The 13,491-nt window shown below is 42.4% G+C and overlaps 2 long non-coding RNA genes across 2 annotated transcripts; both read right to left on the reverse strand.

The window, feature by feature from the left end:
* Nucleotides 1–3,599: 3,599 nt before the first annotated feature.
* Nucleotides 3,600–6,902, reverse strand: LOC123068441 (uncharacterized). The gene is made up of 4 exons (XR_006431768.1): nucleotides 6,779–6,902; nucleotides 5,272–6,086; nucleotides 4,956–5,088; nucleotides 3,600–3,838 (listed from the first exon to the last, which is right to left on the reverse strand). It is a non-coding gene; the product is annotated as an uncharacterized lncRNA (long non-coding RNA).
* Nucleotides 6,903–7,703: 801 nt separating this feature from the next.
* LOC123068502 (uncharacterized) lies at nucleotides 7,704–10,484 on the reverse strand. Its single transcript, XR_006431817.1, has 3 exons — nucleotides 10,130–10,484; nucleotides 9,719–9,975; nucleotides 7,704–7,878 (listed from the first exon to the last, which is right to left on the reverse strand). It is a non-coding gene; the product is annotated as an uncharacterized lncRNA (long non-coding RNA).
* Between the last annotated feature and the right edge of the window lie 3,007 nt (nucleotides 10,485–13,491).

The following is a 13,491-nucleotide window of genomic DNA, read 5'->3' on the forward strand; positions in this document are numbered from 1 at the left end:
TGATTCATTTTGCGTCTGAAGCCTTGCAACCTCCTACAAGATAGGTGGAAGTGAACCAAAGCACACATGGAGTACACGGGGAAAAGAGAAACAACCGAAAAAACACTCCTGCGCAAACAAAGCGTGCGCGCGCACACACACACGCGGAGAGGAGAGGAGAGAGAGAGAGAGAGAGAGAGAGAGAGAGAGAGAGAGAGAGAGAGAGAGAGAGGTTCATCTGCATGCTCCAACTTGATGAAGGAGGAGAGCTGCACATGTTTTATGTTATTTTACCCGAGAGAGAGCAGCAGGAGTGATTAGCTAGCTAGAAATGAGTTTGAAGATGATGATGTGCTACACTATGAGTATGATGATTAAATAGCTAGTGTTGGTGGCAATGACTATGATGATTATTATTAGCTAGTGTTGATGGTGATTATATAGCTACCACATCTAGTGTTGGTGGTGATTAGCTAGCTAGAATGAGTTTGAAGATGATGATGTGCTGCACTATCACTATGGTGATTAAATAAATAATGTTGGTGGTAATGACTATGATGATGATTAAATAGCTTGTGCTGGCGGATTAGATTCAAGTGGAGGCAACATGTGGTGCGCATCGAAAGTATTACTAGTCCAAACTAGATCAAGTTTGGATTAGTAGTATACTTTTGATATGCACCACATATTGCCTTCACTTGAACCTAATCCACCTTCATTTAACACACTGTTATGGACATAATGATATAAACCTCATAATTGGTATTGTACCAAAATTTATATACCGGCGTATAACTACACTAAAAATAAAAAAAAAATTACTAGTAGTGATGGATAGTAAACACGCTACAACTAGCTAGATTAGCAGCAGAGCGCGACAGAACAAGCGCTGCCGCTATGTGTCTTAACAGTAGCGCTTGTCGCACGCGCTACTGCTAAGTAATAGCTGTAGCGCCTTATTGGTAGCGCGGCTGCCCGTGCTACTAGTGGGCATTAAACCCGCGCTACTACTATAGGGTTTTCCCTAGTAGTGTGAAAGCAGATGGGAGCAAGTTTCACATGACATATTTCAGTGACGCAAGTGCGCAGTGAACTGAATCTCTAAGAGGGTAACGGGCATAAAGTGCATGAAATAAGAAAAGAACATAGCCTTTATTAGTATTCACTAGTTAAATGCATGTGCCTTGCTATGGGTGATAATGTAGTTAAATTGCAAATAGATGTCTACATGGCATAGATAAGTTCAACTAAATTTTAAGAGTGGCACTAGTTTTGTTAGTCAATAGTCCAGTTTCGCTACCATGGCAACATTTTGCTCCCGCACTTGACCCGGCGCCGCCCCTATTTTCTCAAACATTATCTTTCTACAGCATAAGTTTCAAATTATTTTTACACAGAAAGTTGGAAACAATTATCCCAACCACAAACTAAGATGGTAAGATAACATCGGCAGTTTACTATTTAGTAGGTATGTTATTCTGTGTCAGGTCACATGATTGTTAGCAATATTTATTAGACGCACGGTCTGCGGCTCGCGCCCGGTGTGACCAGCAGCGTCTGGACATCACCTCGGCTATGGCGGCTACAAACCCTAGCAGACCCAAGAAAAATGGAGAGGCAGGGTTGGCAAGGTTAGGAGAATCACGTAATCATGAGGCTCGTCTCGACAGTAGGGAGTCAAGATTTTATATAAAGTTTTTTGGATTATATGCTCTTAAGTACATTAAAATCATGAAAAACCAACAATAAAAACTACTGTATGGAAACGACAAAACCTAAAAACAAACGGAGCTACATTAACCGGGCAGGCCCATTTCAAACTACCCTGAGGCGACCTATTCTTCTGTCCTGCAAGCAGCGAGACGTAGACTCGCCCAGCAGTATGATTCATGGCACTGGCATTGGGTCACGTTGGTGGAATGAACCATCAAGCTCATGATTGCTCCCTCCTCTGCTTGCTTGTTCTTTTTTTCTTCACTCGCTTGTTTGCTTTTTTTTTTGGCTCGGTTCACTTTAGTTTTTTGCTCTCTCCTGTTCAAGAAATGAATAGTCTATCTGTTTTTTAATAACTAAATTATTATTTTTTTGTTAATTTTAAACTGTTTAGAAATGTTAATAAAGGATATGTCAACTACAAAAATGTTCATGAATAAAAATAATCATGAAGGTAAAAATGCTCTTAAATTATGAAAAATGTTTGTGAACTAAAAAATCACAGATTTAGAAAAATAGTAAAGCGACTGAACCAACTTAAAGCCGGAAGGAGGATTCCCAAAACTGGACCAAAAACCCTCCCAGGCATACAAATAAGCCGCCAACAGTAAGCAACATTTCATTTAAATATTGTGCTTGTTACCCTACGGACCATGAGGGTAGAGTACAGAGAAAATAACAGGACCGAGCTCCATTTCTGTTTCCAACAATAAGGCAAGTGCACAGCCTACAAGAAATCAGTTTTGAACTTTTAATGTGCAGGAAAAAGGCAAGTTTACAGCCTATAGTACAGTTCACCTAATATGCATCCATGTAATCCTTCTATGTATTTGTTTTGAGAGAAATTCTGTAAAATGTGTAGTCCTACAATCATGCACTCTACAATATAGGAAAGTAAAACTCAGACAAGAGAGCACTTGTTTGCCCCTAATGCAACAGAAGACTAAATACAAAACTTGTAGAAGTTACCTGGAGCAAAGATTTATTTAGGCTATCAGCCTCATTGGGGTCCAGAAGGATTAAATCAGCACCTAGAGAAAATACAAATATTACATAAGAGTAATCAACAGACCACTGATTCGAATTACCTACTTGTTCTTCTCTCACCCGAAGAACACACCAACAACATTGCAGACACAATCTCATCCGAAGAACACACCAACACCATTGCACTCACCCATCTCATCTGAAGAACTCCTGGCTCCATCATCTGCACGAGGATCATTAGGAGAAGTAGTAGCAGCAGGAACATCTTCTAGGGAAAAAGCAGAAGAAAGAAAATGAGGGGAACAAGGTATTCCTCACGCCCTCCCAGAAATTGTGAGATTCTGCTCCAAGGACACGCACCTTAGGGAGGAAGCCTGCTCGGGGGAGGAATCTCGCGAAGTAGAGTGGTGGCGAGGGAAGGCATTCGAGGAGGGTGGTCGCCAGTGGAGTGGCTCGGCGACAGTGGTGGTGGTCCGGGTCAGTGGGGTGCTGCCAGTGCTGCTGTTGGGTAGTTAGGGGCGACGGCGGTAGTGGTCGGGGTGGAGGGCTGTCCGCATCAATGGGATGACGGGTGCGACAGCGGTGGTGGGATGGTTGGGGGCGGCGGCGGCGGGATGGTGGAGGGCACGGGTGGATCGGGATGTAGACTAGGGGTTGGGGCGCCACCTGGTGGCGCCTCTTGAAAGGAAGTTGGGCGGCGCCAAGTTGGCAATCGCCCATTCCATTTGCTTTGTTGCTATATTGAGCGCCCATTTCATTTGCTTTGTTGCTATCTTATAACACATGGACATTGGATGTAAGAAGTTGCGACAACAAATTTTGAAAGAACTAAATAAATGACACTTAAATACAAAGATAGCATCTGAAACACAAAACACCGGAAGGCATGAGATAGAACCAGACAGGGATACAGCTCAACATATTCAAGAAGTAATGAATCACTATGTGCTGCAATTTTCTGCAGTGACAAGAATTCAACATTCAATTGTGACATCTACCGCTATACGAAAACAATAACAGAACGATGGAAAGTTTAAAGGGTGTTCAAGCTGAATACTCAAATTGTAAAATCACCACAAAAAATGTGATGAAAATGCCACTCAGTTCCATGAAGATCTTTGGCTACCAGTTGTTGACATGGGGGATTCTGAGACATGTCCTGCAAAGAAACCATACAATTCAATAAGCCAGAAATTGTGTAGACATCAACTGGAGTAAAAAACATGTTCTCAATGCTAGTTGGCAGAGGAAGACACTTTTCAGCATGTCTCCTAAGAATGTAGAACCCACCATGAGAAATCGTATCTCGTGTTCTTGTGGCTCAGGACCCAAGCTTGTGAGCCCACCTTACTAATTAAGGGGCATATCAGATACTGTAAAACATCTGAATCACCTTGTCGTTCTACCTTCTCTAGACAGACCAGATATATTTTAGAATTAAAAATAGGCACAACTCACAGTTTCAACCCAAGGAATTCAATGTAAAAGAGCATAATAGATTCTAGAATAACTCAGGGAGATCTGAAACTGAGAGCAAACCTTCAGTTGGAGAGAACATAGTACTGATAAAGCTTATGAAATGTCAGATGGTACAATTCGGGTTATATTGATAAACTATGACCCTTTAGTTTCATACAAGAAAAATGCAACTGACTGTAGGAACCGAATTGCAGGACCAAACTCTCACTTGGTACCAAAAATGCAACTGACTATAGGAACCAAAAATGCAACTGACTGTAGGATTCAAGATAATTACAATAGACAAATCGCAAGAGCAAAAATTTACACCAGAAAAAAATTTGGTACCAATAGAGCCTACAATTATATAACGAAAACAGAAGCAAATCACACCCATACTCCTCCTCTTCTTCTTGGTTTTATAGCATACCGTGCTGATCAAATAGAGGTCACGCCTTTGATTTCAGCATCTTATTAAATTGTTGCAAAGGATTAGCTATCTATAGCACATACAGATCCATTCTATTAATCAGCCCATAAAAGTACACTGTTACCATACAATAACAACTTCACTAACAGATTCAAAGCTAACGCAGAACAATTTGCAGCAGTATAGACCATGTGTTGCTGTGTGCATAGTACTTGTGCGAATAGACACGATTCCAGAAATAAAAGAGAACATAGTACTTGTGCATTGCAGAACGGAACATGACGTGAACACGCTTACATGAACACCATTGTCTAAAACAGAACACACATACATCTTCTCCCAGCAAGGCGGAAAGGGCAAGAGAATAAAAGGGGGCGAGGGCGCATACCTTTTAGGTGGCGACGGTGTGATCGTAGGCGTCCACCAGTGCCAAATCGTCCCACACAGCTTCTTGCCCTACCCCATCTCCTCTCTCACCAAGTTTGCATGGCTTCTTCCTCCAACCCGCTTCGCCTTCCCACCTACGAAGAGGATGAAAAATGAAAGGTGCCTCCGCTTCAGTAATATCCACCGCCGGCACAAGTCGAGCTAGAGGTGTGCACACTTGAAATAAGAAGAAATCAGATGGTTGAGGAGCTCACCAAGATCCAAGCAAAATTCATGGGAGGGACGAGGCAAAAAGAAAGACACGGATTCAGAATCACCTTGTCTTCTTGCTTGGCATCAGCAGCGACCAAGGAATCTGCGAGCTGCTGCATCCTACCGCTTCTCCCATCTATGTGTACCGCGTGGCGAGGGGGCTTGGCGATGGCGACGACATCACAGACGGCTAGAAGGTGAGGACGACAGTGACTGCGCCGTGGACTGCTCTGCAGTGGGAGAGGACTTTACCCTGCCGCACTGCCCTCCTCTAGACACCTCATACACTGCTAGGCGGCGCTGCCGAGGCAACTCCCCTCTCTCCCTCGCATCCACCCCTGTCCTGTCCCAGCAACGGGCACGGCGGTGATGTGGATTTGGCAGAGAAAGAGGCGGCGGTGGAGAAGCAGGGGAAGGGACAAGGGGCGTGGGGCCTTGTAGAACACCTTCTCGAGCTCATTCACTTCTTAGATGAAAATAGGATAAGAAAAAATGGTTATGGCAGTATATTGAAAGCACCAGTTGAGGTATAAAATTTGTGATGATAATGCACAACAAAGATTTAGCCATACTCTATAACTCCAAAGATTTCTTTGAGAACAAGCGAGCTGTCCCCAGAACAGAACTTTTGGAGTTAGATAATTCACACATATTCAGTTATAATGAGGGAAGTAAGGAGCTGAATACATTATAGTACAACATCATGACATCTAAAACATTTTAACTCTGTTTTAGAGTCAATAAAATTCTCAAGTGCAACCGAGAGTCGATACCAACAGCTTACCTATGATAAGTACATGACTTTTCCGAACAATGTATGCACAACAAGCTTATGCTTCCTGGTTATGTATAAACCCAGATAAGTCCATAACTATTGGACCTGCAATATCATAAAACACAAAATATCCTCAGCAGTCAGCGCTCTAGCATTGTGCAACCATAATCTTACACATCAAATTTAATTGTGAATCAAACTAAATTATCACTCCTACCAAATACAAGGAAGACAATAGTTCACAACAAGTAATATATAATATGTTGAGCATTATCCTGCAGACTAATAGTTCACAACAAACAGAATCTTGAATGTTTAGGAAATACTATGTGTTCTCTAAGAGTACCCGTTCAATAGAAGAATAAAAATACCTTTTCCCCGAACAATTTGTAATTTTTTTGAGGAACTGGCAAGAGCGCACCGAACAATTTGTCCTGATATCTCATTCAGAATTTCAGCAACTTCATTATCTTCTAACATTGATGCTTTCCTAAGACGTATGAGATCCACTCCCAAAAGCAAAAGCACAAGTGCTTGACAACTTTATTTGTCCATCAGTAACTGCAAAGTTGTCCCACTCCAATATACTTATGAGACAAGAGCTCTAAAAAATGACTGTACATGACTTGCTTCTAAATTTACCTTTATAGACTATAGATCTAATTTGGAAGTTCAAAGTCTAAACATAGTAATCAAAAAGAAAAATGGCAATACAAAATTGGTTCATATAGAACTTGCTTATCTAGTATTGCAAATCCCCTTAGAATAGCAAATGGCGAAGAGGAGGAAGACCATACCGTCAAGAACGTTTGTTCCAGGGAGAAGGGACCAAGGGACGCCACAGATAGCGTCGTAGCCATCTACTTGGTTTGTGAACCTGAATAAGGTTTTCATGTGCAATCTTTTAAAATGCTCATTATCTGCACAACACAAACAATCAAACTCAATGCTTTCCGACCTCAGCAAGCAATGGAAATTACGTATTACACGATTTGCATGAAGACAAAACAAAATACTGAAGCTATACTGGAGAAGAATGCTGAAATTTCAGTGAAATCTCTCTTGAGATCTGCTATATGCAATCTCTATAAAGACAAATATTTAGGAACAGAGGGAGTGGTAAGCAAGATGACAACAACGCAGGTCATATAGTAAGCTAGAAAAGATCAAGTAAAAGACTTCCAAAATGGCAGGAGAAAAATAACAATGGCCCAGGTCTTGGCCTATCTTGTATGGAGTGAGAAAGGGAACATAATTGGTTTTTGTAAGATGACTAAACTGTTGACTGTTAAGTAGTATGAACATAACAAGATTTTTTTTATATTGAGCTAAAAATAGATGTGCGGGTAATCGAATGGTCGAGCACAACAGATTATAGAATTCTGGAAGAAACAAGTAATATTGCAAAAGAGAGTTGAATGAATCTCATTGAGTATAACAAAGTATTAGAGTGAGATAAAATACCGACAAAAGAAAATTGGGCTTACAGATAGACATAGCAAAGCAAATTTGTCATTTTCACATACAGTGTGGGCATGGCACTAAAGCATCAATAGTGGTGTTCAAAAGATCACAGATACTTAGTGAGAATCAATCAACATGTTTTCTGTTAAAAAAATGGATAAAAAGTTTGAGTCTAAGTCTATAGTATGGAGATACAACTTGCTACATCACGAAGTAGTAAACATTGATCAGGCTACGTATTTGAGCATACCATGCCCTGGCCTGGTTTGCCAAACGTCTTGTTGATGGTGCAGACATAATAGTCGATCTTTGGCTCTTTGTGTCCAAACATTGTGAAGAGCTTATCCACATGGTGTTCGTAGAGCTTCACTTCATTGCCCTAGAAAGCAATGTTCCTCCAGCTCGCCAAAGTACTTGACACCACCAGGCGTGCCTGCATTTGTTTTGTGTTTTATGTTAGCTGCAGTTCCAATAAAAGGTAGGAATTGTTTTGGAGAAGACTATAGAGAAACCTTTTTCACTTAACTGGTAAAATGAAAAGAATCATAGGAGAGTAGCAGCTAAAAAGAAGCCTTTTTCATTTAGCTGGTAGTATATCAGGAACTTACGAAAATAGAGAATTAGCACAGGGTGTATCCATATGGGCAGACATTGAAAGTAAGATGTGCAGGCTGACTATTGGTCATAGCCATCACATTGGGAAAATGCTAGCATGATCTACTTCAAGTCTTTCACCATCACTGTATAGTGTGTAAAATAAGTAAACATGGCACTAAAAATATTCAAAAGAATACCATTGAGAGAGTTGACTATAGAGAAATGAAGCTCACTTTGAAAGAACAGTCATGGCTGATCATTGTAGAATAATGACAAAACAAGAATAAACGCATAATAGTAGCACTCATTTCTTGTGATAAATAAAAAAACTACCCCAATTTTGGTGCATTACATCACTAACTTTCAGGATTTTAACCTCAAATTAATAATTGGAAGTAAGATAAAATGGAAAGAAATAAAGGAGAGCAGCATATCAAAAGAATGGTTTGTAATGGAGGTGGTACTATATCAACAAGTTGAATGGAGATAGAGATTAAGGGGGTGTTCGGGAGCCCTCCGCTCCTCAACTCCGCTACGGGAGCCGGCTGAGCCGCACCGAACGAGTCAACTCCGTAGATTTCATAATCCAAAGCGGAGCGGCCCGTTGTACAAATCGCTGGAGTCGGGAAAGTGATGCTCTGCATGCTCCGTCTCGATGGCTCGTACCAATTTTTACACGCCACTTACCGGTTCGAGAGAAAAAACAGGAAACAGAACCCCACAAATCTCTCGTACTCCCCGCTTGCCCCGATTCCCTTTCTCCATGCGCACACGTAGAAGAGCTGGAATTGGGTGCCGAACGTTTTGCAAAATTCTAAAATATGCAAGTAGAGTTGGGAGTTGAGAAGTAAGGAGTGGAGTTTAGAAATTAGAGGAGTGGAGTGTTGCCGAACAGGCTCTAAGTTAAATGGAATTAAAGAGTTAGCAGAGGATGTGTCCATATGAGCAAAGATTGAAAAAAAGAGACAGAAAGCTGCAAACATAGAGAATTTATCACGCTCGGTTGACAAAACAGAAGCACAATGACAACAAACATACATGCTCTATGTTGTCAACATAATCGTGTCACCTATATCATCTCTTTGAGAAATGTGTAAGCAGGGATAAGATCTTGTAGTGACTATTATTTTTGATGCGTCGGTAGATTAAAGGGCTCATATAACCATCGGACATATCAAGAATAGAGCAGGAAATTCATAGAAGCAAGTTAGGTAGATAATTTAGAAAAAACACAAGTCCATGCAGAACCCTGAGAGGCATGAATCAAATATTTTAAAACTACAAGTACTTTAGGCATGATGCTTACAGCTAAGGATTGGTGTAATTAATCCTGAAGCGAAGAATGAATGCAATGACCAAACTAAAGTAATATAATCCATGGACTAATCCTAGAGACAGTCAGGTAAATCAGAGACTAAGTGAAACTAACGCTTAACCTAGGAGCAGTAGATACGAGCTCGGAATCCATGAGCTAGTGTATCAAAAGCAAATATGAATGAATCAGAATCTCAATGTGCACTTTCGTTGACGCCATCAACAGTGTGTGAGGGCTGCAGCATATATGCTCTTCCTCCACTGCATGAAATTTCCCCACTCTGATGGACTGGCCTCACCACGCCAAAACTATAAAAAGAGGAAGAATATATCTGTGGTGGGCAGGAGTTGAAGTTCTGTACCTCATATACTTGGTGGTCAGCAGTGAGAAGAGGGCGTGGGCGATGGCCTGTGCTCTGTGGCCTTCCGTAGGCACTCCTCCCACAGCTCAGTCCTAGAGGACACAGCGGCGGCAAGGTGGTGCGAGGGGTTGTGGTGAAGATCTGGTCGATGGTGGCCGTGCCTGCGACAGGGAGCAGGAGGAGGAAGACCGACGCCCATGCCCCCGTCCGGTCGCCGAACCCCATCGGCCACCTCCTCGCAGCCGCCACTCTAGGTTCTGTGCTTCAATAATCAAATCAGATCATGACTAGAAAAATTTCCAAGGCCGATAAATAGAAAAAATTTCTGTCCAAGGAAAACCCCACCCAGGAAAGCAAATCAAGAAGAAACCATTAAATCTGTAGGCAAGCTAGGCTAATTAATCAACCAACCTTGTAGGGCAACCTAGGGATCTTCTTGGGGCCGGTGCCCTTGGGGGTGAAGAGGTCGGGGAAGAGAAGGTCATGCTCGTCCCCGCCGGCGAAGAGCACCTGCTTGGTACTCCGCGGAACCTCGCCAACAACGAGTTCCATCCGCGCGCAGCCTCCCGGAGGATGAGCAGCGAGAGGCAGACCGACGGCCGGTGTTCCCCGCCGCTGCCGTATAGCAGATCGAGTAGCACTTGTCGGGCACCTCCATGGATCCTGATTCGTGATTGAGAGGCAAAAGGAAGGAGATTAGGGAAGAGGGAGGATTTGTGGATGATCTTAGAGGCCGTGAGAGAAGGGGAGGAGGTGTCGGCGCAACATCGGGGGTGCGAGGTGGGGTCGTGTGAGGAGGCGTGTGGGAGAGGGAACGATAGACAAACCCCGATCCCTTTCTTCCTTTCTTTTCTCTCGCGTGTTTTCTTTCGGTACAGTAAAATCGACGTGGCTATCGCCAGTGATCGCCTTTGATGCACAGGTGAATGGTTTTAATTTGGGGGTGGCTGTGACCTAGGTTTTTTTCTTTTTGGAGGGGAGGTTGTGGCTGACTTTGGGTGGAGGGCCCGTGCGTCTATAATTCTTTTGGACCAAAATTTTCGTCTCGCGCGCGCTCTCCCCTCCCTAGCGCGTGCTTTATGGCCGATGCTATTCAGCCTCGCGTCCAGGACGGTCCCCTGGCAGATTAGAGGCCACGATTTAGTTGTCCCGGCAGATAAGGTGCCCTTAAATTTACCGGCAGATAAGGTGCCCGCATTACTCAAGTTCTAGCGGCAGTTCCTATGCCCTGAGATACTTGTGCCGGCAGTAACAAATGTCATTAGGCGCATGGCTTTCTTGTTTGATTCATCAATACGTTCGACATTTGGGTAGTTTGGCCTCATCCGTGAGTAGTACTATCATAATTGTTTTTTCTTGTTGACTATCATAATTTCTTGTAAAAACATATGTAAACTTCTGCTGCAGTACATGGTCACATAAGATAGATGCCTTTAATTTCAGTTAAAGGGTGCCTATGTAACCTTATTTTCTGTTACCAACAAACAAATTAGAATAAAATTTGAACAATAAAGTCAGTCCCACTCTGCCAGAGTAGTATGATTATTTGTCAACCATATCAAGAACTTTAAGCAATTTTTAATTAAAGAGTTTGAGGTTTTCAGAAAAAGAGTTGCCTTTAATTTACTTTTCCCAATTAGCGATATATTTGGATGTGATGCTATCTCTCTAATACATACTTATTTTCTTTAAAGAGTGAGCAAGGAAGACATGCGGTCTAATTTCCCTTCCATGTGATGTGAAGTACGAAATACTTCCTCCGTCCCAAAATAAGTGTCCTCAAAACTAAGGTTGAGACACTTATTTTGAGACGGAGGGAGTAGAAGACATGGCCATGGAGCGCTTGTACTGCCTTCATGCAGAAAATAGAAGAAGGCATGTCTTGTTTTCATTATCCAAATTAGCCATCAGATTATTTCCCACCCATCCCGTCATGCTGCCGAAATATTCCGTCGAATTTTTCGCGACTGCAAGATGTGAGAACCTGTCCACAATTTCATTCATTGTAATAACAAAAGAATGTATTTGTTAATAATTGTTCAACATTGTTTGGATAAATGTGTTGATTCAATCCCTGCTTATTTTTAAGACGCTGATAACGCCCACACGTGTGGCAAACTAGACATTCACCCACACACCGTGTGTGGTGTAAGTAGGAGGCAGCCCACACGAGCCATGTATGGGTGAATATTAGAATTGCCCACACGTGTGGGCGCAGCTACTTCGAGCCACATGCCCAACAAGTACTACACATCCCACCCTGCGTGTGTCGTATGAAGCAAAAAATATCCACACGTCCTGGCGCAGCTACGTTAGTTACCCACGGGATAACGCTTTAGTTGCCATCCAGGATGGAAAATGTTTTTTTTTGGAAAAGGAGGATGTACCCCCGGCCTATGCATCGGGACGATGCATGCAACCATCTATATCTATCTATCTATACATCTATACCTATACTAATTTTAGACACCCTAGAAATTCCCACGTTAATTAGAATTTACGAGCCGTTTATCTGGTGGGACCTAAAAAATATGGTGTAGATTAACTCCAGGTTCTATCTTTTTTTTAACAAACTCCATGTTGATTTTTTTATTTAACAAACTCCACGTTCAATCTAGGGAATGCTCCACGTTCATTCTTTTTTTTCTAACAAACTCCACGTTTAATCTATAGAAAACTTCTCCATGTCCAATCTTTTTTCTAACAAACCCCACGTCCAATCTATGGAAAACTCCTGACATTTTAAAGGTCCAACTGCCCAAGCGCATTTGGAGAGAAATCTAGGGACCATGCCTATCCATGGCGGTAGCAAAGATGTCATCCTGATTTGGACTGCTCCCGACTGCAAGGTTAGAAGTGCCGCCGCTCCATCTCCTGGTCGTTGCTGCTTTCAGTCTTGAGGAAGAAGGAAGGATCGCTGCCGTTTCTCCCGAAGTCTCAGTCAAAAAGGCAAATAACCATCTCCTCTCCAAAATTTCTCCTTCGAGCGATCTCTTTTCCTATTTTTTCGGATGCAATTGCATGATTTATGCAGCCTGTTTTGTGCCTGATTAGTGACTGCCTGGTAGCTGCGTGTACGTGACCTGTTTTGCTTCTCAGCCGCGTGATGGTCGCCTCTTCTTTCTCTTGATGCGAGATCGTTGATTTGGAAGAGGAAACAGTCAAAGAGTTGTGGTGTCAGGGCAGTGCCGACCAATGAGGACCTACATGGTGAGACACATGTATTCTCAGCATTAGGTTCTCCAAGAGGCCATCTTCTTCGGGTGCGCTTTCTCAAGACAGTCAGATGGCTTAGCGAATCAGGAGCGTGTAGTAATCAAATTGATATTCAAATGTACTTTGCCACATACACGTGTGTGTCTTCTAAAAGAATCCATCAATTGGCAAACTTCTGCTAAAGCTAGCTATGTAGCCCATGAGGGGATCCATCTTGCCGTACCTGATATTTTCTCCAGCCAAAAGCACGAGCCAGCAAGGAGCGGATGAGATAGTGTAGTACATGTTGTTCACGCACAACATGAAACAACTTCAGATATACAGTCGGAGAGAACACCCACAGTTCGGCTAACTGAAAATCAGTATGTCCCAATATCGTTACAGCAATGTGGTGGACACACTAAGTACCAAACAATATATTTATATATGTCTCCAATGCTAACAATGATTATTTACCCTTCCATGGCTCCAGTGTTTATTTGCCATGGGTCTGATATTTATAAACAAGGCATAATCGAATTATTGTATTTTTTATATCAATCTTTTCAATTTTAACC

The sequence above is a fragment of the Triticum aestivum genome, chromosome 1A (genome assembly GCF_018294505.1).
Source record: "Triticum aestivum cultivar Chinese Spring chromosome 1A, IWGSC CS RefSeq v2.1, whole genome shotgun sequence".
Lineage (NCBI taxonomy): Eukaryota > Viridiplantae > Streptophyta > Magnoliopsida > Poales > Poaceae > Triticum > Triticum aestivum.